This window comes from Marmota monax, unplaced genomic scaffold (genome assembly GCF_021218885.2).
Source record: "Marmota monax isolate L192 unplaced genomic scaffold, Marmota_monax_Labrador192_F-V1.1 WCK01_AAM20220418_F8-fsc00263, whole genome shotgun sequence".
NCBI classification, from domain to species: domain Eukaryota; kingdom Metazoa; phylum Chordata; class Mammalia; order Rodentia; family Sciuridae; genus Marmota; species Marmota monax.
The window spans coordinates 1,639,560-1,661,182 of record NW_026693408.1 but is presented as its reverse complement, the minus strand read 5'-3'; positions in this window follow the sequence as shown (position 1 = coordinate 1,661,182).

Below are 21,623 nucleotides of genomic sequence, written 5' to 3'. Positions count from 1 at the left end.
CACAGAAGAAAGCTTAGAGACCTGGAAGAAGAACACACCCAGGGTCCGGGAAAAGGGAGGGAGCCCCAGGCCCTACACAAAGGAAAGGCGCACAAGGGATCTTGTTTGAGCCAGTTGGGCAATCAACTCAGCCAGTCTTCCCAGTTCTCCTCCTTGCCTCCACCCAGATTATGAACCCTCTTGCCCAAACACTGTCGTCACCCCTCCAATTCTGTCCCTGCCCGACATCCCATCTTCTTCCGGATTCCTCCCCAGTATTACACCCAGGACCCCTTTGTGGCCACTCTCACCTGCACCAGCAGCTGTCGGTTCAGGACAAGTCTGTGACAGATGCCCAGAGCCCTCAGCGAGAGAGGATTTAAGGATTCCGGGGAAGGATGGGAAACCACCCTGAGGGCGAGGGCGGAGACCCCTCCGGAGCATGGGGGATGGTGGAACCCGCTCTTTCCACATTTCTCCCTCCCTCGCTGACTCCCTGGATTTGTTTCTTTTCTGTTTGCTTGACTTGGAGTTGCATGGACTCCAGACTCTGTCTCTGGCACACATTCTCCCTTTCTCCTCCCTTCCCCTCCCCTCTTTTCCCCTTCCCTCTTCTCCTCTCCTCTCCTCTCCTCCCTGTCTCGTTGTCTCTTTGTTCCTGTCTCTGGCTTGCTGTCTTTCTCCAAAATCTCTCTCTTTCTGTCTCCCTGCGTCTCTCTCTGTCAATTTTTCTTTGATTCTTGATGTCTCTTGCCCCCTTTCTGTCTCTCGCTCTTTCCTGGCCATCAGTCTTTTAAAATTTCCGCTGCTAAGGGTTTCCCTGGCTTTCTCCTGGCAAGACCCTGCTGCAAAGCCCATGAGTGAGGGTGACAGGGTCAGAGGTTGAGTGAGCCCCAGATGGACTAGAACAAAGGAGAAGAAAGCTCTGTTAGGCAGGAAGGAATCAAGCCCCAGCAGATCCTGAACATTAGCAAACATACAACAGCCCCTGATTGTTGTTGTATGTATGAAGATACATTTCGCATAAGCCCCATTTTGCAGATGAGGAAGTAGAGATCTTAAGGACTGAACTGATTTGCTCAAAGGGAGTATGTCAGCATCCAGATTTGCATCCAGAATGATGCAAAACTACCAGCCCACACTAAGGAGGAAAGGGACAAGACTGGTTTATACCCTACAGCTCCCATAGGGTCTCTTATACCCAAGGATAGAGCACTATGGAGTTCCTGTGGTCACTTGCAAAGGTTTCCTGGGCTCTTGGGTCTGAAGCACTGACCCTGGAGCTGACTCACACTGGGTAAGGTTGTCTGTATTTGACTTTCCCCATCTCATAAGGCCAAGATGAGGCCAAAATATACTTTACCATCATACCCGTTTGAGGATGGGATTTGGCTCTCTGATGCCGAAAGAGCAAATAGTGTCTTGGAGACAGGTGGTGAGCCTATCCAGCTGCAGAGATTAGCAGGCTTGTGGAGGGGGACCTGAGCCGGCTTGGGTTTCATTAAACAGGGTAGATTAGAGCGGCCATGAGGATTTGGGCATGGCTGGCAGAGGAAGCAAGCAGGAAACATCCCCCTGCTTTCTTCCCCTATCACACCCACAGGCCCTGGTATTTTCTGTCCCCAGAACTACCCAGTCATCTTTCTGGTGGAAGCTGGGAGTTAGGAGGCTGGGGTCCACCTCAGCTTCTACCCTTGCTTTTTCAAGTTGGGAAAGATGGGACATTAAGGTGATGCTAGGTCAGAGCTTGAAGTTGCAAAAAGTTTACAAACTGGGCCTTTGAGGCACATGGTCTCACATGACCTCTTACTGCCCTTTTCTGCTTAGGAGGGGTCAGATAGCTGACACCACAGGGCAGGGTCCTGATTCACATGATCACAGCATCTTCTGGCTCCTGAATGGAAGACAGACTGTTGAGAAGTAGAATCTGAAGATGGAGGACCCTCAGGAGGTCCTCACAGTGTGGCAGGGGACAGGAGTGCCTGTGACCAGGTGCTGCAGGTGTGAAAAAAATAACTTTGAGGATGAGAGAGAAAGGCCTAACCCAGGGAGTACCAGGAAGAGGGTCTAGTGGGTCAGATGAGGGCAGAAGTCAAGAGTTTAGGCTCAGACACAGGAAAACTGAGAATTGCATTCTAGATTTGATGGAGAGGCTAAGTCCACCGATAGATTTATGACTCTGGAATCCAGGGAAGAGACCAGAGCAGCAGATGAAGATGAAGTGGCACCAATGATGGTGGGATATTTAAAGTGAGACCAGTTAACTCACTTGGACAGAGAATGTGGATAGAGGGTGAGGGTGGAGCCCCAGGACCCTCAACTCAACATTAGGGAGCTGAGCAGAGGAGAGGAGGCAGCCAAGGAAGAAGAGGAGAGGCAGGAAGGTGGGCATCACAGAGAAACAGCAATCAGTTCAGCCCCGGGCAGAAGCAGAAGGTCATGGTCCACCTCCACAGACAACAGGTAAAGAGGTGTGGCAGTTCCCCCAAGGCCACACAGCTCAGACAACCTGTGGTTAAAAAACTCAACAATTGGGGGGCTGGGGTTGTGGCTCAGCAGTAGAGCGCTTGCCTAGCATGCTCAGGGCCCTGAGTTTGATCATCAGCACCACATAAAAATAAATGAATGAAATAAAGGTATTGGGTCCAACTACAACTAAAAAAAGATAAATAAATATATTTAAAAACTCAACAACCTTACTTCTGAGTTGATGACTTCAACTTCATATTCACTGACGAACACAGATAAAGTGAAAGGTCCAGGGCTACAATTTCAATGTGCTTTACATTTCCAATCCCAGAGCTTCAAATTTTCAACAATTTTTGTGATCAGAACATTTGAAATTTACTCTCAACAAAATTTAAATATAGAATACTCAATTATTAGCTACAGACACAATTCTATACAATTGATCTAAAAAAAAAATCAGACTTATTCCTCTTCCCTAACCAAGCCTTTGTACATTTCGACTATCTTTGTTCACTTTTACCCACCCCCATCCCTTTCCCTAAGAAAATAATAAAAATTCTATACAATAAATAAAATTCTATTACATGCAAAAAAAGAAAAAGAAAAAGAAAAAAAGTAAAGAGCAGCTAGAATTGCAAGGATTGAAAAAAAAAAAAGGCTGAGAGTCTGGATGAAGGGTTGTTCCCTACCCTCCTACCTGTACCTCCTCAGAACTGTACTTGGAGAACCAGTGGCTTCCCCAGCCTACCTCCACCTTAAGGTGTTCTCTGCAGGAACACTCAATCCAGGCCACAGACCCACCTAACAGTATTCTTGTGCAGTTGTTTGGACTCAGTGAAGGACCAAAAAATTTTTACAAAATATTTGAGATAAAATTTAAAAGGTCTACTCAAAATTCTGTTTCGTACCTGACCTGGTGGCACCATGTCTTAGGTGGGTAGCCATAACAAAATTAGTAGATTGGATCATTAAATAAACACAATTTATTTTCTCTCTCTTCCAAACTGATCACCCTCTCATTGGGGCCTACATGGCCTTTCCTTTCTTTTCCTTTTTTTTTGCTACCGGGGAATTGAACCCAGGAGAACTTAACCACTGAGCCACACATCCCCAACCCCTTTTTGTATTTTATTAGAGACAGGGTCTCACTGAATTGCTTAGGGCTTACTACCTTGCTAAGGCTGGCTTTGAACTGGCGATCTCCTGCCTCAGCCTCTGGAGCCAAGTTTTTTTTTTTTTTTTATTTGATGTATCTTTATCTGGTTTTGGTATCAGAGTTACACTAGCTTCATAGGAAGATTTGGGGAGTGTTCCCTCCCTTTAAATTTCATGCGATAATTTGAGAAATGCTGGTGTTAGTTCTTCCTTATAGGTTTGGAAGAATTCTGCTGAGAATCCATCTGGTCTTGGGATTTTCTTTGTTGGAAGGCTTTTGATGACTATTTCAATTCCATTACTTGATGTTGGTCGGTTTAGGTTTTCTGTATCTTCCTGGTTCAATTTGGGAAAATCATATGTGTCTAGAAATTTCTCAGTGTCTTCTAGATTTTCCAGTTTATTAATTTTCAAAATAGTTTCTAATGATCCTCTGGGTTTCAGAAGTTTGTGGTGATATCTCCTTTTCCATCTCTAATTTTGATTTTATTTGTGTCTTTCCTCTCTTTCTTTTGGCTAGTTGGCTAAGGATTTGTCAATATTATTTATCTTTTTGAAGAACCAACTCTGTGTTACACTGATCCTGTGTATTGTTTTTTATTCTCAATTTCTTTAATTTCTGGTTTGATTCTTATTATTTACTGTCTTCTACTGATTTTGGAATTAGTTTATTCTTCCTTTCCTAAAACCTTAAGGTGGAGCATAAGCTTATTTACTTGGCATCGTCTTATTTTTTAATGTAGGCACTTAATGCTATAAATTTTCTTCTGAGAACAACTTTCATATTGTTCCAGAGATTTTAATATGTTGTATCTCTGTTATCATTTGTTTCTAAGAATTTCTTGATTTCTTTTCTCATTTCTTCCGTGATCCATTCTTCATTTAAAGAGTACTATTTGACCTCCATGTATTTATGTGATTTCTATTATTTTTCTTGTTGTTGATTTTTAATTTCAATCCCATTAAGAGGAATGGGATTATATTGATTTTTTTTTGTATTTGGCTAACACTTACATTGTGACCCAGAATATGGCCTATTTTGGACAAGGTTATTGAAAAACAACTCAGATGTTTTCGAGTGAAATATTGATGTCTATTAGGTCCATTTGATTTACGTTTGAAATATCTTAATTGATTTTATTCTTTGATGATCTATCAGTGATAAGGGTTTATTAAAATCAACCTCTATTATTATGTTTTGGGGTCTCTCTGGGATTTAATGTCAGGAAGTTTTGTTTTGTTTATGTAATTAGGTGCACTGACATTTGGGACATATATATTTATTCTTGTTGGATTGTTCCCTTTACCAGTATGTAATGGCCTGCCTTGTCTCTTCTGATTAATTTCTGCTTGAAATCTACTTTGTCAGATATTAATATGACAATAACTACTCCTGCTTGTTTTCAGACTCTGGAATTTTTTATCTTCCTTTTACCTTCAGCCTGTAGGTGTCTTTGCCCATGAGGTGAGTCTCTTGCAAATAGCATGAGTTGGATCTTGTTTTATGATGCATTCTGCTAACCTGCATCTTTTAATTGGGGAGTTGAGACCATTTACACTCAGTGTTATTATGGATATATGTTTGTAGTTTCTTGGCATTTTGGTTTGTTTGCTGTATTTAACTCTGCCTTAATTTTCATCTAGTTGAATGCTCTTCTAGTGATATTCATCTATTTGGGAGCTTTAGGATTTTTTTTTTTTTTTGGTGCCTCTGTTGCTATATATCTGAGTATTCTTTGTAGTGCTGGTATGATGGTAATAAATTATTTAATTTATTTTTGTCATTGAAAGAGAGTTTTGCTGAATATAGCAATCTTGCCTGTCAATTGCTTTCTTTTAGAGTTTGGAATATTTCATTCCAGGACCTCCTTGGTTTAGGGTGTAAGTTAATAAATGAGAAGTGAACCTTATTGGCTTGCCTCTAAATGTGACCTGATAATCTTTCTTTTGCAACTTTTTAGCATTCTTTCCTTATTTTCTGTGTTAGGCATTTGATTATGATGTGTCTTGGAGATGTTCTGTGTGGGAGGCTGCCATGTCATGCGACCAGCATTTACCCTCCTGATTGGTTTGAGGCACTGTTGGTCACCCTGGTGATCTGGCTACTCTTAAGTTGCTGAAGACGGTAGCCCTGATCTTGAGAGTCGAAATAATGCAACCAAATGTGTCTTCATGTGTAGGCGTGCCTTCCTGCAGCCCATGGATCGAGCTACGCTCACCTGTTCCTTTGTGATATTAACCCCTTGCCCTGTTTGGGATAGAATGTTCCATGGAAACGCCCTTTGTGTGTCTCCTTCTCTTGCTCTGTTCTTGGGTGTGGCCTTCCTAGATGTCAGTCAATCTGCTGACAGCAGATATCATGAAGCTAAACTCAGCCCCTTGAAACCTGACCCCTTGCCTCATTTGAATGGCTTCTCCTCAATAAAAAGGGTCAGCAAGCGCTCCCTCTCGCTCTTTCTGCAGACCCTTAAGGTCAGAGGAGCCTTTACAGGATCCCCAAAGAAAAAGGTATTTCTGTCTCTCGTGTGTTTATTTCATGCAACCCAGTTCCCTTGGAGTGACCCATGAGTGTTTTAGTCGTGAGCAATGAGGCAGTTCTGTTTTGCTCTTTTTCATGTGGGGTCTTTATATGCCTCCTATATGCTAATGTTTATCTTATTTCTGATATGGGAAAAGTTTTCTGTTACTACCTCATTGAAAATGTTCTTGATACCTTTAGCCTGTATCTCCATGTTCTCTTCTACCCCAGTGATTCTCAGGTTTGTTCTTTTGATGCTGTCTCAGAATTCTTGTATATTCTGATCATGGTCTTTTATTTTTTCTCTTTATTTCATATTGAGTATTTAAGTTCATGCACCCTAACTTTAAGGCCTGAATTTAAGGGCTGAAGTTCTATTTTCTAGGCAACCTAATCTCTTGGTGATGCTTTCAAGTGAATTTTTAATTTGATTCATTACATCTTTCATTTCCAAGATTTCTGATTTTTTCAATAACTCTATTTCTTTATTGAAATGCTCTTTCCTTTTCTGTATTTGCAATTTTGCATTCTCTCTCTTTCTCTCTCCCACTTTTCTTTTCTTTCTTTCTATTTTTTTTTTTTTGTACTGGGGATTTAACCCAGGGGCACTCTACCACTGAGCTACATCCCAGCCCTTTTTATTTATTTATGTTTTTGATTTTTTTAAAAATATTTTTTAGTTGTAGATGGACACAATACATTTATTTATTTATTTACCTGCTTATTTATTTATTTTTATGTGGTGCTGAGGATCAAACCCAGTGCCTCACACATGCAAGGCAGATGCTACAACCACAGCCCCTATGTTTGTTCCCTTAATTAATTCCCAAGATCTTCTTTTAGTTCATTGAATATTTTAATAATCAGTTTTTTTTGTAATACTTCTCTGGAATTTCATTCTATTCTATACCTGTGGGATCCTTTGTTGAGGGATTGTGAATTTGGGTGAGAGATTTGTTTTCCTGTTTCCTCATGTTTTCAAAGTTCTTAGACTTGCACGTCAATTGAGGTGAAATCCTCTTCTTGTTTTATGCTTGTGTCCTTGTATGTATAGTTATCCTTTTTGTCCTGGGACTTCTCTCTGTTTCTCATGTATGAGTAAATATCCTGAAATGGGACCTGCAAACCCTCTCTGGTTGTTCTTCCTTGGGGTCTGGGTGCTGGTTTGGGCTTTTGTTCCTCCCCAATTCTATATGTTAAAGTATTATTGAATCTCAGGTGCAGCTAGATCATGTGTGGGATGAGATTTGCTGTTCCTTGACTAAGTATTGAGTATTGGTCAGCAGCAGAATCTCTGCTCCATGAATTTGAAGAGTCCTAATCAGTTTCCAGCCCTTCTTAGAGGAAGGGGGAGCCAAGAATAGGACTAATGTTAGCAACAGATGTACAGCTTTCAGATAAATGTTCAGTGTGTACTTTGACATCTGTAACACCAAGTACCACCTGTGTAAGAAAGGTGGAATCAACATTTACCATTAGTACCAGCAATAGGAAACTGAACTAGATCAGATGTTAAACAGCAGGTGTCAACTACACTGTCCACTGTATTAATAATCACAACAATATGAATGGGATAGGAACTGCATAAAGTATAGAATTCTCTTAGATAATGGTATTGCAGTTCCCAAAGTGAAGACAAAATAGGCAGGAAGGGAAGAGAAAGTTCAAATATTTAAAAAATTGAACAGAGTAGAGACAGGGAATAGGTAGCAGATACCGGCTATTGAGGAAAAATGAAAAATTAACTAAAAGTAATAAAATAAAAACCAGAGGAGAGTAAGAACAGGGATATTTGGCTATTAGTGCATGAAGATTGTGAAGAGTGGGCAATAAGAGGGAGAAAAAACAGGATATGAACAAGCAAGAAAGTGTAAGACCAAAACAACTCAAACCCATGTATAATTATATCTCACCTAACTCAAACCAAGGCTAAACAATAAGCATGGAAGAAAGAAAGTAAAATGAAAGCAAAATTATATGGATTATATAATTTGAACCTATTTTCATGGTGAGAACTTACCCTTCCCCCACACACATACACACACACACACACACAATTTCACAGAATGGAAAATAAGAAAAAAAATAATAAAATATAATGAAATGATATTTGTAAAAGCTTTAAATGTTAAATTTTTTAAAATAGTAAAGTAAGTTCAGGGAATATGTATGAGAAAAAAAGATAAATATTAATTAGAAATAAAGGGCTTGTTTCTGCTGAGGTGGTCAAAACTGTTGGCAGGGATGGATTTTTATTCTTTATATTTATTTTTGGCCTCTGCAACCCTTGGGTCAAGGGTTGGAGTGGTTAATTTCAAATTCTTTTGGAAGAAAGCTTCAGTCATTATTGGTAGGAGCCAAAGCTGGTTGTAGTAGCCCTCAGCTTTCCATCTTCCAGTATAGGATGGGAGGGAAGAGAAAGTTCAAATATTTAAAAAATATTTTAATATTTTTAAAAAGTGATCCTCTCTTCCAGTATAGGTGCTGACAAACTGTGTACTCCTGTAGCAGGGATGGTGCAGCATTCTAAATCGGAAATTCCAGTATGGGCTTCACTGACCTTTAGAACTCTGTGAGGGAGCATTTGGGATTTGATTCACGCCCCCTGTTGCTGGGGAGATGCCGGTCTCTGTTGAACATCTGGATCTCGGGGGGGCCTCTGGTAAAATTCACTTTGGACAGTAGCAACTAATCCTCCACAGTTTTCACATTCACCACTATGCATACGAATTGCTGGGTGTCAGCCCTGGAGTGCAGATCCTCCAGTGTGGCCATTATTGTGTCTTCCCAATAGCTCCGATGGAGTACCAGCCGCAAAGCCAACTCTTTCCCTTGATATTCGGAGGCTGTAAGCACAATTTTCTTTGCGTCCATTTTGGTCACTCTTCTTCAGGCACATTCTGGGGGTCATAATAGTCTGCTGCTGTGTTAGCAGGCAACTTTACACATTTCCAACTTCTTGCCTCTGCTTGATGCCATATGGCTCTTATAAATGGTTCCCATCAAACTATCCATCCATGGTTTAAAGAATTTTGGTTGTTTTCACCTCACCCACTTTCCCCCACAGACTCTGGGTCCCTTAAGATCATCCTCCCTCTTTATTCCACAGGTTCCCCTAGGCCAGGTTTTTTGTTTTGTTTTGTCGTGTTTGTTTGTTTTTAAATCAGCTTTGGTTTCTGTCTCCTCTGGCAGTGTTGCTGTCTCCCCTCAGCAGTGTGGCTACCACTGCTGGCAGACAAGTGGGCATGTCCTTAAGTATTATTTCTTGTGTTTGAAATTTCTGTTTTACTGTGTCTCTGTGGGTTCTTTTACTGTCTAGTATTAAATTTCAGTGAGTTCCCTTAGTTACCCACCTCTCTGGAGAGCAGTCTTCCGGTGTCTTAGGTCTAGGGTGGAAGAACCACTGAGACCTGCATACTTCCTCTAATCTGCCATCTTCTCTATTTTTCTGGACTAAATTCTTCAGTTAAAAGATAAAAATTTTAAGTTGTAGTAAACCAAAATCCAGTTTCATGTTACTTATAAATAAATAAAATATACTAGATTGTCACTGTTTGACTATCTGGTGTCTTCTTGGAAGGTCCCACTTGAAAAGATTATCTTCCCCCCCACCCCGCAGTGCTTGAAATTGAATGAACCAGGGCCTTGCACATGCAAGGCAAGTGCTCTACCACTGAGCTATACCCAGCTTCAAAAGCTTTATCATTATTTTACCTGGTTTGGTGCTCATTCTATTCTAAAGTCACAAATAAAGTGGTGACATTACTACCTACCTCACAGAAATAAAAAGGTTATAATAAATAATTGTACGCTAACAAATTAGATAACCTAGGTGAAATGAATAAATTCCTAGGAACATTCAAAACTCAGACCTGACCCAAGAAGAAATAGAAATCTGAACAGACCAATACTGTCATCAATAATCAAATATTTCTCAACAAAGAAAGATCCAGGGCCAGATGGTTTCACTGGGTCCATTCTATAAAATAGGTAAAGAATAATTAACACCAATCCCCAATCCTCCTTAAACTTAAACACACACACACACACTGAGAGAGAGAGAGAGAGAGAGAGAGAGAGAGAGAGACTTTCCAAAACCACTTTATGAGGCTAAACACAAACCTGCTTTCTGTCTCTGGATTTACATATTTTGTACATTTCATCTAAAAGAAATCATTTAATATGTTACCTCTTGTGTCTGGTTTCTTTCATTTAGCATATTTTTGAAGTATATGCACACATATCAAGTACTTCATTTATTTTATGATTGAATAATATTCCATTATGTGCGTATCCTAATTTGTCTATCCAAGGTCCATTGATGGACATTTGGGTTCCTATCTTTCATCTATTCGTGCAGAAGCATTAGTTTGAGTACCCATTTTCAATTTTCTTTAGTATATACCTAGGAATAAATTTGCAGGATCATATGGTAATTCTATATTTAAATTTTTCTTTTTCCTTTCCTGTGTGTATGTGTGTGTGTGTGTGTGTGTGTGTGATGCAGAGGGTGCAACCCAGGACTTTGTGTGTGCTAAACATGTGCTCTACCACTGAGCTACACACCTTCAACCTCTGTATTAAAGGATGCTTTTTAAGGATCAAAGTTTTCCAAAGCAGCTGAACTATTTTGCATTCCCACTGGCAGTATCTGAAGGTTTTAACTTCTCTACAGCCTCACAAATGCAAAGCAAATTCACTATGTTCTAGTTACTGATTTATGAGTCTGATGAGGCAGAATACCTATGTACATAACAAGTTATATGAAGTAGATGCATTATTTACAGGTGGGCTACACCCTTGTAGCCCACCTGTAAATAACAGAGGCCTAGATTTCATGACTAGCTGGATGGAACCCAAGGCTCAGGAAAGCTGCTCAGATTAGATTGAGTTTTATCGCTGTGTGATCCATTTGCACAACAGGTGAGGGAGCTTAGAATGTAGCCCAACTTGGGTTTTTGTTTTGTTTTGTTTTGTTTTGGTACCAGGGATTAAACCCAGGGACACTTAACCACTGAGTCATATCCCAGCCCTTTTTTGTATTTTATTTAGAGACAGGGTCTCACTGACTTGCCCAACTTGGGTTTTATATCCTGGGGTAGAGCATGATTCAATGGGCTAAAGCATCCTTTTTCTAGAGGGAGACAAGAACAAAGCCCAGGCTGTTCCAGCCAGTTCCTTCTACAAATGAGACAACAGGACTGGGTCATTTGAAAATTGTTCTGTAACCAAAGCTTGATTTTTTTTTCACTTTTTTGATTATCATTTTTCTAGTACATGTGAAGTTATATTTCACCGTGCTTTTCATTTGTCTTTTCCTAATGACTAATGATGTTGATCAATTTTCCATGTGCTTTTGGCTGTTTTTGTTATCTCCCTTGAAGGAATCACAATTCAAGTTCTTCGACCCTTTTGAAATGGATTTTTTTCTTGTTGAGCTGTAAGGTGTATTTATAGCCAGTTCTGGTGGTGCACATGTATAATCCCTGCAACTCTACAGGCTGAAGCAGGAGGACTGCAAGTTCAAGGTCAGCCTCAGCAACTTAACAAGATTGTCTCTCAAAATAAATTTATGTTTTTTGAAAAACGGGCTGAGGTTGGAGCTCTGAGGCAGAATGCTCCTGGGTTTAATCCCCAGGAGCACACACACACACACACACATAGATTTATTTGTATATTCTGAATTCTATTCCTTATTAACTATGTGATTTGCAAATATTTTTGTCCCATTCAGTAAATTGTCTTCATTTTCTTAGTAATATCTTTTGATGCACTGAAGTTTTTAATTTTGATGAGGTTCAAATTATAATATTCTTTTACTGCTTGCACTTTTGGTGTCATAACTAAGAACATACTGCCAAATTCAAGATCATGAAGACTTATACCTGTTTTATTATAAGGTATTTATATTTTTCACTTTCAATCTTAGGTCTTTGATCCATGTTGAACTAATTTTTTGTATATAATGTGAGGTTCAGTCCAACTTCACCCTTTTCATATGGATATTCAGGTGAATATACAGAAGGCCTCTAGAGTAGGTGATATATGGATAGAGACCTCAATGAGACGTGTGAAAAAGCAGCATTGATATGTATTAGGCAGAAGAAACAGCCACTGGAGTCCCCAAGTGCAGACAAATGGCCCAGAATTATCAAGGGATGAATATAGATATTGTACAGAAGCATAGAATATGTGTTCCTAGAATTCTTGCATTGTAGAAAACTGCAAATAAAAAATAATCACGAGTAGGGAAAAATAAAACGGAAACAGACCAAAAGCACATCTGGAACCAGAACATTAATGAAAACTGAAATCCTAATGAGAAATAATAACAGTGGAAGAGTGGGGCACTGGGATTGTGACTCAGTGGTAAAGCACTTGCCTTGCACATGTGAGGCTTTAGGTTCAGTCCTCGCACCACATAAAAATAAATAACCAAAATAAAGGTATAGTGTTCATCTACAAATATATATATATATATATATATATATATATATATATATGCATGAGACCTTGGTTTAATCCCAAGCAGCACTTAAAAAAAAAGGCGGAGGGGTGTTTAAAAAGTACCTCCATAAAATGATAAATTGAGAGTCTCATATTTCAAGAAAGTGAAAAAGAGAAAGGATGTGAGGAAGAGTTGATGCCACTGAATTATGAAGCATACAGTAGGGCCGACATTGTTGCTGAGTGGTAGAGTATTTGCCAAGCACATGTTGGGTTTGATCCCCAGCACTGCAAACAACAACAGAAACAAACCCCAAATAATGCCATCCCCCAAACACAAGTGTTTCTGAGAGAGAGAGAGAGAGAGAGAGAGAGAGAGAGAGAGAAAGATGGCCACCCCAAGCAGAGAGTCTGTGAGGGTTGAAGGAATATGAAACACAGTTCTGATGTACTGCTTGCTCTCAGCTGTGTTAGTTCACCTTTATTCACAACCTCTTATTTTGAGTGCAAAAATATTAATGTGCTGGCAGAATAATCCCATAGAAACTATGAAGCTTTACATAACAACAAACTAATCCACAGTACATAAGAATGTGTTACAATGAAATTTATTTCTTTATACAACATCATAGAATAGAAAAAATTTTTGACAAGGCATTTTATGAGACTAATACAAGAAAATAAAATGTGCAGTTCAAACTGGGGAGCATAAATACAAAAATTCTAGCTCAAATTTGCAAACTGACATACATAAAAATATCTTGTTTGTCCCAGAAATGCACTTTAGCAGATTAACGACTTAGGATATCTACTAATGTAATTCACTGCATTAACAGATTAAAGGAAAAAAACATGATTATCTAAATGGATGCAGAAAAAAATATTTGATAACATTTAATGTTCATTCATGTTGTTAAAAGTTTAGCAATCTAAAGATCTTCTTTAACCTGATAAAGTTATCTACTAAAAGCCTACAGAAAATATTTTACTCAGTGACAAATATTAAAATACTTACTTCCTTTAAAATTAGAACAATAATTCCAATTATTACTCCCTCAAGGGAGCACAAGTCATTGTAAGAAAAAAGAAGCATAATGGTTTAATTGAAAAATACAGTTTCAGTCATTTACAGAGGATGTGTTGGCCTTCTACATTGGTTAGAATTGACTAGAAAAACATCAATCTCTTATGCAATATTTATATTATTTGAGATATATATCCTATAAATACACTTGAGATTTATTGTAAAGAATTGGCTCACACATTTATGGAGAATGAATGATTTTAATATTTGCAGTTGGCAAGCTGGAGACCCAGGTGAGCTAATAGCATAGTTCTAGTCTCAGTCCAAAGACCTGAGAACTAGGAGAGCCCATGTATAATTTCCAATCCAATTGGCAGGTTCAAGACACAAGAAAAGCTGATTTTTTCAGTTTGAATTCAAAAGCAGGAAAAAAAAATGGATGTTCCAGCTCTAGACAGTCAAGGGAAGAGTAGGGTCAGTCTTTTTGTTCTATTTATAGCCTCAATTGATTGGATGAGACCCATTCAAATTAAATTAAAGCAGTCTGCTGTACTCAGCATATTGATTCATGTTTCTCTCATCCAGAAACATCTTCACAAACACATCCAGAATAATGTTTGACCAAATGTCTGGGCATACCATTCCTTGGCATTGTGGTTATCCAAATTATCCCAAATCATTTCTTGATAGTTTGTCTTTTTCTCTATGATGTGCAATGTCAATTTTCCATATATGGTCATGTGTTATGTAATGACAGGGACATATCTGAGGAACACATTTGTGTGAACATTACAGAGTGTAGCTACACACACTTTGCTGGTGCACCTACTACACAGGACACTATAGATACAGCCACTACTATATATGCTGTCCATCATCAACTGAAATGCCATTATGCAGTGCATGACTGTATAGGGGAATATGTATGGATTTCCACATGTGGATTTTTCACATGGGTGTAACTTATTTTAAAGACTATTCTTTTCAGCTCATCTATACAACTATCTCTATGCCATTGCCACTTAAATATTTATGTGGCTTTGTGATATGTTTTGATAATAATCTAATTTTATCCCGCAAGAGATATCTGATTATCCTTAGTCTTTTTATTTTTTACATCAATTTTAGAATCACCATATTAAATTCCATATAAATCTCTTTAGGACATAGTTCAGGATTATATTGACTCTGCAGATCAATTTGCAAATTGAGCACTAGAATCTTTACGTAATTGAGTCTTTTATGCATGAAGATTTTATATCACTCAAATTATTTAGTTCTTCTTTATGTCTTTCAACAAAGTGTTCTTAATAGTCTCCTTAAAGACTCTGTCCACCTTTGGTTAGACAATTCCTAGTTATCCTATGCATTTTTGTAGCTATTATAGATAGAATATCTTGAACTTATATATTCTAGCTTTTTGTGCCTGGTATATAGAAAAACCAAGTGATTTTAGAACTGTTGTTCTATACTATTTTCTGTGTAGGTTGTCATGAAAGATTATAAGAAAAATTAGAAAAACAAATATTTGCAGTAAAAATGACTCAAAATTGAAAAAAATCACTAAAACTTTAAAATGAAGGAAAAAGGTAAAATCTTGACTCTCATGCAAATATAAAATAAACACATGTCAAGAATTTTATTTAAATCATTAATGAACAAGAGACACAGCAAGATTTTAAAATCAATTTAAAGGAAATTTCAAAGAACCATACACATATAAGCTGAAATTATAATAGGTGTTTAAAAACTGCTTTTACCAAAAAGCACCCACTCTTTTCTTAGACCTGCAAATGTCTGGTGGGTAACTAAAGCCAGGATAAAAGCTTGGCATCTGTCAGGTCCACAGACCAGTTCTGCTGGAGCAGTGGAATAGGTTGCCAAAATATTCAAAGAAAATATCTAAAGATGACATTAGAGGCACGAATCTTTACTAATAAGTGTTTACAGGGACATTTCAATGATGACAGGCTGTACCACCATCCTCCCAGCATTTTGTGCAGTGGCAGCTGAGCTTTCTTGACAGTGACACATGTCCTTTCCCCAGTTCTTCACCACTCACCCACTGAGAGAGGATTTTTATATGTTATTCTGCAGAAGCAGCGATATCATTATGAACTTGTTTAGTTTACTTTGTATGACCAGCATCCCAGGAGCAACTGTCCTCACAGACTTACAAAACACAACTTTCTACAGATAATAACAACTTTCCCTGGTTCCGGGTGTGCACAAGAGAAAGCCCGTGTCCTTCAAGACAATATATATTCTGGACATACCAGTCCAGACTCTCTCTCATTATTCTCTTGACTTGGCCAGGCTTTTGCGAAGAGAAAAGGGAATTTGGGAACGTGGGGTTTTATCATCTTTCTTTTCCATAAGGAGCACATGTCATCTCTACCTTCATTTGGTATGTTTCCTGCTAAACTGTGCACACAGACATGTTATTCATGTAAGGAGTGTTCAACTAAAGCTAATAATCCTTCCCCAAGGCTAAGACACCAAGATAAGAGTAAGATATTTTCAAGATTACAGGAACAGTGAGCCTTTCAGGCAGATCACCTCATAAACTAATTGCCTCTCTAAACAGGAGTAATTACCCCACGGCAGGAACTGAGGCAGCTCCCCTAAGCGGAAGCAATCTTCTCATGATGAGAACTGAATTGCCCCCACAGGGATAATGACTTCCTCAGAGCCAGCAGGACGTTGCAGAACAAGATCTGAGATGGTCAGCAAAACACAGAATGTGACCAAGACTGCTCAACTATGCAGACTTTGCCCTTACTTTCATTCCTTCCCCTATTTTAACCTGAAGATTTTGTTGGTACCACTGAAAGACTAGGCTGAGAATGATAGGCCCCTCTGTTTCCTGGTATAGCTATGTTGAATAAGTTCCTTCCCACGTCACCAATACTTTTTCCATTTTGAGTTTTGGGGCAAATAGCTGGACCTGGTCTGTTAGCTGAATCCTGAAGTCAGGTCCCTCTCTGGCCTGGACTCTGATGACAAAGTGAACAAAGATTTCCTTCACAGGACAATAATCAATCACATTTCACCAGACACAATCTGCATTTCTGTAAACATGAATAATTTGTATTATTAATAGTTTTCTAGAAATTCTAGGATCATAAAATATCTTGAAGACAATGAAAGGACACCCAGTGAAGTTTTGATCTATTTTAAAGACTTTTTCATCATTTTCCTAGAGTCTCATGAGAAAAGTGGGGGGAAAAAAGGAATAATTTTTTTAATGAAATCAAGCATATGAGAAAATGTTGCACAAATCAAAGAAATGCTAATTATACTATGAAAATAATTTTAAACATACAATGCTTATTTAAAATTAGAATAACTGCATGTTGTGCCAAACCTCATTTTTTAAACATTTTTTTAGTTGTAGATGGACATCATTATTTTATTTTTATTTATTTTTATATGGTGCTGAGGATGGAACCCAGTGCCTCACACATGCCAGGCAGCGTGCTCTACCACTGAGCCACAGCCACAGACACAAAACCTCATTTTTAATATAAAATTTTCATTTCATAATAGTATTAGATATATGGAAAAGTTGTAAAAATAATACAGTTACCATAAAATCCACACTCATGAACATCTTATTTATAGAGTGCATTTCACACTTGCAGAAGTGAAACATTTTTTTCCTCTGTTCTCCCTAAGTTCTCCAACATGAGACCTTGAAAATTAGACTGACAAAATATCAATCAACAAGAGAAAAACAACAGGAGTTTATTAACATATGCATTGCATATATGTATGCGAGAACTCAGAGATGGGTCCTCAGAGTGGTGGTTAGAATGTTGTGTTATGTAACATCTTAAAAAAGCACAACAAATTTATAGACATGAGAAGACAGAGTAAAGGAGTTTAGGCTCCCAAGGGCAGCAAACTGAGAAGGTAAATTGGGCAAAATTAGTGGAGTAAGGTTTGTTGTGCTTGTTTTCAAGATTACAGGAACAGTGAGCAGTGCAGGTTCATCTCAGCACTACAGCACCACTTTATTCTTTGTGGCTATAAACTTTCTGGGAAGAGGGGATTTATGACAGCCCTCATCCCTCAAAGTTCCTGCATCTGTGATTCTCATTTGCCTCCAGCTTAAAATAATCCAAATGCTAAAGGGTTATAGGGGATAACTTCTGTGATTTGGATCTTGATTTTCCCCCAAAGGCTGTTGTGTTAAAGGCTTGATCCCCAGGGTGATGCTATTGGAAGGTGGTGGAACCGTGAAGAGGTGGGGCCTAGTGGGAGTCTTCGGGTCACTAGGAGTGTGCTCTTGAAGCAAAGAGTAGATCCCAGCCACTTCCTCTTCTTTCATTTCCTGGCCATGAATTGAGTAGTTTGCTCTGCCATGTGCTCCCACCCTGATGCACTGCCTTGCCATAGGTCCAAAACACCAGGGCCCACTAATTATGGACTGAAACCTCTAAAACTGAGCCAAAGTAATCTTTTTCTCTTCATAAGTTGATTATTTTAAGTATTTGTTATAGCAACAAAAAATTGATTAACATGGTGGCTTATTCTTGTCCCCTACAACATAATTAATGAACCAATATTGATTAAGTATTATTAACTAAAGTCCATAACTGTATTTATATTTCTTTCTTTGTTGCCTGGTGTCTTTTTTATGTTTGGGGATACCATCCAGGATACCATGTCACATTCAGTTATGATGCATGTCCTCATTAGGTTGTGATACCTTCCTTGCTTTTGATGAACTTGACCATTATGAAGAGTACTGATTAAATATTTTATCAAATATCACTCTGTTGTGATTGTCTGATGTTTTTTGCATTATAGGGATGTACCTCCACGGGAAGAAAGCCCATGGAGTTAGGTTTTCATATTCATCACATTTTATCAAAGGGTTCATGCTCTTAATGGGACTTAAAACTGTTGATGTAACCCTTAATCATCTTGGCATTGTACTTGTTGAAACAAAATCATTAAGCACAGTTCATCTAAGGAGCAGGAAATTATGTTTTACATCCTTGAAACTAAAATATCTATACCAATTATTTAAAAATTTTTTCATAAGATATTTGTCTCTTCTTTCCCATTTATTAATAAATTGTTAATTAATTGTCAAAATGATTAATAAATTAGTATTATTTATGTCAATATGGACTTATATTTATTTTGTGCTTTGGGGTTATAAACCAAAGCTATTTTTTATTAAGTTGCTCCACATTTGGTCATTAAAAACTTTTAAAGTTGACCCTGTGTCCCTTTGACATAACTCCATCACTTATTTTTTTTGTTATTTTGAGAATTTCTTTACTTTCTGGCATCCCAAATTGATCCACGTTCATCTTCTGTATTTTCTGTCTCAGTTTTAGAATCTATTATTACAAGGAACTCTGGCTCTTTTCATTGGAGAGTGGTATTCATAAAGATCTGTGTCCAAGGTTGGCTCATTGCTATTGGGGTGTCTTTGCTTTTAGACCCTCTCATTTGATGACAGAGTAAAAAAAAAAAAAAAAATATATATATATATATATATATATATATATATATATATACACACACATACATGCACACACATCTATAAATATTCGTATGTAGTGATTTGTACCTGGGTAAAACTGAACATGAGTCCATTAGAATGTCTCCCACTGTAATCTATTACTGCATCCTCTTTCCATTTCAAGATCATAATTTTATCATATCTGCAAAATATTTATGTAATATAAAGTAATATGCCTATGCATGTTTTGGGGATTAAGGTGTGGACATATTTGGGGGGGTATTATTTAGCTTACAATAGATGCATAATGGTATCTTATTATAGCTTGGATTTACATTTATGTTGTTCTGTTCACTAATGATGATATCCCACTTATTATGAGTTTGCCATCCTTATGTCTTCATCAATGAAGTATCTGATAAAATCTTTTGCTTATTTTTAAAATTACATTGCTTGGTATACTATAGAGCTATAGTAACAAAAACAGCATGGTATTGGCACCAAAACAGACTTGAAGACCAGTGGAATAGAAGACACAGAGACAAACCCACATAAATACAGTTATCTTGTATTAGACAAAGGCATCATAAACATAAATTGAATAAAGGACAGCCTCTTCAACAAATGGTGCTGGGAAATCCAGAAATCCATCTGTACGAATGAAGTATCTATCTCTATCTCTCACCTTACACAAAACTCAACTCAAAGTGGTTCAAGGACCTAGGCATTAGTCCAGAGACCCTGCACTTACTAGAATAAAATGTAGGCCCAATTTTCCATCATGTTGGCTTAGGAACTGACTTCCTCAATAATACTCCTAAAGTTCAAGAAGTGAAATCAAGGTCTGGGGTTGTAGTTCAGTGATAGAGAGCTCACCTAGCACACTTCAGGCACTGGGTTTGATCCTCAGCACCACATAAAAATAAAACAAAGATATTGTGTCCATCTACAACTAAAAAATATTTTTAAAAAGAAGTAAAAAAAATCAAGAATCAATAAATGGGATGGTGTCAAAGTAAAAAGCTTCCTCACAGCAAAGGAAATAATCAAGACCATGAAGGGAGAGCCTACAGAACGAGAGAAAATATTTGCTACCTGTATCTCAGATAGAGCATTAATCTTCAGGATATATAAAGAACTCAAAAACTTAACACCAAAAAAAAAAAAACCCAAATAGCCCAATCAATAAATGGGCTAAGTAATTGAAACACACACCTCACAGAAGAAGAAATATGAATGGTCAATAAATATATGAAAAACTGTATAATATCTCTAGCTATTAGAGAAATGCAAATTAAAACTACACTGAGATTCCATCTCACTCCAGTCAGAATGGCAATTACCAAGAACACAAGTAATGATAAATGTTGGTGAGGATGTGGGGAAAAAGATATACTAATACATTGCTAGTATGACTGCAAATTGGTGCAACCCCACTGGAAAGCAGTATGGAGATTCCTCAGAAAACTTGGAATGTAACCACCATTTGACCCAGTTATCTCACTTCTTGGTATATACCCAAAGTACTTAAAATCAGCATATTACAGTGACCCAGCCACATCAATGTTTATAGCAGCTCTTCACAATAGCTAAGCTATGGAACCAACCTAGAATGTCCTTCAACAGATAAATGAATAAAGAAAAGAGGTATAAATACACAACAGACTATTACACAACTATAAAAAGAATGACTTTATGATTTCTGCCAGTAAATGGATGGAACTTGAGACTATCATGCTAAGTAAGCCAATCCCCCCAAAACACAAAAGTCAAATGTCCTCTCTGATATGCAGATGCTAACACATAATTAGGGAGATGGCGGGAAGAATAGAAGTTCAGGGAATTAGACACAGGGGAATGAAGGGAAGGGAGCCGGTGGGAATAGGAAAGACAGTAGAATGAATTGGACCTAACTTTCCTATGTTCATATAAGCATACATCACTGGTGAAACTCCACATCATGTACAACCACAGATCGGATTCCAATTAGAATAAGTTATATTCCATGTATTTATAATAGGTCAAAATACACTCTACTATTACGTGTGTCTAAAAAGAACAAATACAAAATAAAAATAAAATTACATTGGTTGGAGTTCCTTTTGGTTTAGGTTTTTGAAGAGTTCTTTATACATTCTGGATATGAATCCTTTATCAAATATATTATTATATTTCTTCAAGGCTGTGGCTGATTGTTTTGATACTGATGGTTATCGGTGATGAGTTTTGCTTCCTCACATGTTGAAGTATAATATTAGAGAAGCACATTGAGGCAAGCATATAAAGCAGGGTTTATTTAAAAAGGGATAGCATAGACTTCTACCAGGAGGGAGAAGGGGGCCATAGCTTGTATCCTGGTATCCCAAAAAGTGAGATCATTTTGCCTTTTTATATGTCCTAGGTTTTCTTTGTTCTCCTGTTCTCTTCCCCTTATCTCTCTCCTTACTAGGCCCAGCAGATGCTCAGTGGGATAGGCAAAAGGTGAGAAGTAGATGGGCTACAGGGGCCAAGGTGGAGTGATCTGGACAAGAGGCCGTGCTCAGGATGCA